Raw genomic sequence first — 5,000 nt, 5'->3', positions numbered from 1 at the left:
TGTTTGCATGTATTAGCTCTAGAATTACCACAGTTATCCAAGTAACGTGGGTACGATCTAAGGAACCATAACTGATTTAATGAGCCATTCGCGGTTTCACCTTAATGCGGCTTGTACTGAGACATGCATGGCTTAATCTTTGAGACAAGCATATGACTACTGGCAGGATCAACCAGGGAGCTGCGTCAACTAGAGCTGAGCAGCCGGCCGCCCGGGAGTGTGTCCCGGGGGCCCGCGCGAACACGCAAGCGTCCGCTCAATTATTCTGCAAACAGGAGGAGGCTGAGCTCCCCTGCACCATACACCTCGAAACCCTCTCAGGTCCCGGCGGCGCGCAGCGCCGTCCTAAGTACTTGGTCGGGTTCGAGAGAGGCGCAATCGCCCGGAGTTTGGCGAGTAGACGCTTTAGGTGCGACCACCCGTGCTCCCAACTGAGCTTGCCGCTGCCGACAGAGGCCCGGGAGCGTGCTGTCGTGGCATTGCCGGCGGGAGACAACACGCGCCACCTACGGTGACCGGCAGCTCCAACGCCAGCGCCACAGAAGGACAAAAGCCCCACTTGGGTGCCGAAGCGAACTCTCCCAGCACAGCGCACGCGCCAACACGTCCGCACAGCTGCGATACAAACCACCTGCGAGAACCGCAGAGGCGACCGAGCAGCAGACGGCGTCGCGGCGCCGAGCGCCGGGCGGCGGCGCATCCTCAGCGCACACAGTCCTCAATCGGACCAGCACACTGCAGATGTCCACCGCGCTTCGCACCGGGCCCGCGAGGACCTACTTTGGCCGCACGGCGCCGCGTGCAGGGTGCGCCGGCGCGCAGCTGCGCCGCCTGCCGCCTCCGTCGGCCGGCGCGCCTGCCAGTGGCCGCCCCCACCAGCCGGCTGTAGCGCGTGCGCCCACGCACCGCGCGGCCAGCACGCCGGGAGGCCCCCCCTCACCGGCCGGGGCCGGTCCCACCCAGCCACCGCCGCGTATCGCTTCACACCCACATGCCATTCACGTTCGTGGGCATGGTGGGTATCGCTGAAACAACCGGTTGGTAGCTCAACCGATCGTCGCCATCACTGATTCACCTCTAGCGAGAACAACCGCACCACAACGGTTTACCAGTTGTTCATTTGCGTAACGTCACCAGCAAACGTAGGCGTCCATCGCCATTTGCAAATTCAACGATTGTTGCATGCCTGTGTCAGGTGTCACGACACACTATGTCTGCCCACATACACGCAACAACATGTGCACGCTTCGCAAACACGTGGAAGGTGGCCCCCGTACGTATGCGATGTCCATTGCGCGAACGACTGTCAACCGGCCTCTGTCGCATGTCGCAGATGTGGAACGCAGTGCACCATGCTATCACGGTGTGTGAGAAGAGACGACAACGTCTGACAACACGCGCCACTACATCAACAGACGGCTCATGCTGATCGCCATCCAGGGCATACCACACTGCAATCCAGCTCTTATAGGGAGACGACACGTAGCTGCGTGCACAACATTTGGACCGCATGGTTCGCCGTTGTTGGCGCAGTCGTTGTACGGTCACATGTACCACGATGTATCATTCAGTACATGAGGACCAATGTGCAGTACAGTGTGTGATTTGGACGTACAATATCAGCGGACAGTTGACACAGGCCATACCACAGCGTAGGCTAAGTGCTTCGCCATGCGAATGCCAATGAACAACTGCGAATGCCAATGAACAACTGCAAAGGGCATTGAGCATGTACGTCCTGCTGCCATCCACATTACAGTGTATAGCTGCAAGGTGTTTAACATGAAGCGATACACTGGGGACCGGGCAGTGCGAGTAGCAAACTATATTGCGGGGGTTGCAGTTAGGCAACACTACACTAATTTAACGCGTCGTATGACAATTACAGAGCAGGTTAAGGCCCAACGTGTGTTGGGTTAAGGCCCAACGTGTGTTGGGTTAAGGCCCAACGTGTGTTGGGTTAAGGCCCAACGTGTGTTGGGTTAAGGCCCAACGTGTGTTGGGTTAAGGCCCAACGTGTGTTGGGTTAAGGCCCAACGTGTGTTGGGTTAAGGCCCAACGTGTGTTGGGTTAAGGCCCAACGTGTGTTGGGTTAAGGCCCAACGTGTGTTGGGTTAAGGCCCAACGTGTGTTGGGTTAAGGCCCAACGTGTGTTGGGTTAAGGCCCAACGTGTGTTGGGTTAAGGCCCAACGTGTGTTGGGTTAAGGCCCAACGTGTGTTGGGTTACAGCGCAATATGGGTTACGTTAAGGGGCAATATAGGTTAGGTTAAGGTACGATATAGGTTAGGTTAAGATACGATATAGGTTAGGTTAAGATACGATATAGGTTAGGTTAAGATACGATATAGGTTAGGTTAAGATACGATATAGGTTAGGTTAAGATACGATATAGGTTAGGTTAAGATACGATATAGGTTAGGTTACGGCGCAACATAGGTTAGGTTACGGCGCAACATAGGTTAGGTTACGGCGCAACATAGGTTAGGTTACGGCGCAACATAGGTTAGGTTACGGCGCAACATAGGTTAGGTTACGGCGCAACATAGGTTAGGTTACGGCGCAACATAGGTTAGGTTACGGCGCAACATAGGTTAGGTTACGGCGCAACATAGGTTAGGTTACGGCGCAACATAGGTTAGGTTACGGCGCAACATAGGTTAGGTTACGGCGCAACATAGGTTAGGTTACGGCGCAACATAGGTTAGGTTACGGCGCAACATAGGTTAGGTTACGGCGCAACATAGGTTAGGTTACGGCGCAACATAGGTTAGGTTACGGCGCAACATAGGTTAGGTTACGGCGCAACATAGGTTAGGTTACGGCGCAACATAGGTTAGGTTACGGCGCAACATAGGTTAGGTTACGGCGCAACATAGGTTAGGTTAAGGCGCAACATAGGTTAGGTTAAGGCGCAACATAGGTTAGGTTAAGGCGCAACATAGGTTAGGTTACGGCGCAACATAGGTTAGGTTAAGGCGCAACATAGGTTAGGTTAAGGCGCAACATAGGTTAGGTTAAGGCGCAACATAGGTTAGGTTAAGGCGCAACATAGGTTAGGTTAAGGCGCAACATAGGTTAGGTTAAGGCGCAACATAGGTTAGGTTAAGGCGCAATATAGGTTAGGTTAAGGCGCAATATAGGTTAGGTTAAGGCGCAATGTAGGTTAGGTTAAGGCGCAATGTAGGTTAGGTTAAGGCGCAATGTAGGTTAGGTTAAGGCGCAATATAGGTTAGGTTAAGGCGCAATATAGGTTAGGTTAAGGCGCAATATAGGTTAGGTTAAGGCGCAATATAGGTTAGGTTAAGGCGCAATGTAGGTTAGGTTAAGGCGCAATATAGGTTAGGTTAAGGCGCAATATAGGTTAGGTTAAGGCGCAATATAGGTTAGGTTAAGGCGCAATATAGGTTAGGTTAAGGCGCAATATAGGTTAGGTTAAGGCGCAATATAGGTTAGGTTAAGGCGCAATATAGGTTAGGTTAAGGCGCAATATAGGTTAGGTTAAGGCGCAATATAGGTTAGGTTAAGGCGCAATATAGGTTAGGTTAAGGCGCAATATAGGTTAGGTTAAGGCGCAATATAGGTTAGGTTAAGGTGCAATATAGGTTAGGTTAAGGTGCAATATAGGTTAGGTTAAGGAGCAATATAGGTTAGGTTAAGTTACAATAGAGGTTAGGTTAAGGCGCAATATAGGTTAGGTTAAGGTACAATATAGGTTAGGTTAAGGTACCGTATAGGTTAGGTTAAGGTACCGTATAGGTTAGGTTAAGGTACAGTATAGTTTAGGTTAAGGTACAGTATAGTTTAGGTTAAGGTACACATTGTTGTAAGGAAAGGTGTAATGGGGGGGGGGGGGGGCGGCCGGTCGGTTTGTTGATTGTGATTATAGTAAGTGGATGCCTGCGGCATCATCTGATTTGCCACGTCAGGATACACCTTTGGCTCATGACAGGCGGCGCTCCGATTCCATGCTTGTGGGAGACCTGTGTCTTTCATTCCTGCCATTGTTTGTGTGCTGTGAGAGGAGGCAGTATTGTGATGTTGGGTGCACCCCTGTGTAGGACATGTGTGGGTGTTGGTGGCTTAGCTGAGCAATGGTGGTTGTCGGGAGGGTGGGATATTCCGTTTTCTGAGTGGACCTCCCAGTCTGGTTATGACAGTGTGGATTGTCTCATGTGGCGGAGAGGATGCACTGGGTGTTGTTCCACGCTGGTGCTTACATATTGTCTGTGTGCGTGTTACAGGCGGAGAGTAGTGCGTGATAAGAGTGTGTGGCTGACGTGTGGTTGTGATTGTGAGCAGAGTCTTTCAGCATGTATACGGACAGTTGTATATATTATCTGTATTCTGATGGGTCTATCTATTACTAATCAGCGCCGTGTATACGTTTAATCCGGTTCCAGTCGAAACTGTTGTATCTCTGTACATTAGTGCCACGGCGAGCGCGCTATGTAGCTACTCGTCTCGGCAGCTTCCACCGGTGTATGGCAAATGATTATAAGCAATGAGTCGAGTCGTCAATACCGATAGTGTGACGTCACATGTCTGGGGTGGGGGACGCTGCGCCCTTCCGGTGGGTCATGGCCTAGAAAGACGCTCCCCACGCAGGGGGGCTTGGACTGTCATAAACTCTTCCGAGTAATATACTTGCCGTACGTTTTTGCGACTGCGAGTGCAACGCCCACCGGTACCGACATGGATGGAGCGCCTCCTAGCTGACCGCTCAGCATCGGCATTCGTACAGAGAGCAACGCGATCGCGTCTCTAGCTCGTAACTGGTACAGCTCGCAGCTCATGTATAGGGACAGCGGGAATGTCGCATATTGGACATAACTCTTCATGAAACGCAAGTTATAGGGGTGGATTGCACATTGCGACTGCGGGAAAAGTCCGCCGTTCATCCGCTGGAGTTGCGAGTTCGGCGGTTGGGGTGGGGCGCCGGTGGAGTGATTGCCGGTCGACGATTTCGTGCGGCAGAGGCGCTGGCGTTGGGGTGCTGTG

At 52.3% G+C, this 5,000-nt stretch overlaps 1 non-coding gene across 1 annotated transcript in view; it reads right to left on the bottom strand.

Annotated features, from left to right (window-relative positions):
* LOC126434313 (small subunit ribosomal RNA) overlaps positions 1-179 on the bottom strand; it is a 1,910-nt gene extending 1,731 nt beyond the window's left edge. The window contains exon 1 of the ribosomal RNA XR_007579133.1: positions 1-179. This exon is cut by the window's left edge and continues 1,731 nt beyond it. This is a non-coding gene — a ribosomal RNA (small subunit ribosomal RNA).
* Positions 180-5,000: the final 4,821 nt, after the last annotated feature.

This window comes from Schistocerca serialis, unplaced genomic scaffold, assembly GCF_023864345.2.
Source record: "Schistocerca serialis cubense isolate TAMUIC-IGC-003099 unplaced genomic scaffold, iqSchSeri2.2 HiC_scaffold_1186, whole genome shotgun sequence".
Classification (NCBI taxonomy): Eukaryota; Metazoa; Arthropoda; class Insecta; order Orthoptera; family Acrididae; genus Schistocerca; species Schistocerca serialis.
The sequence above is the reverse complement of the archived record's forward strand: the minus strand, read 5'-3'. Positions and strand labels throughout refer to the sequence as shown.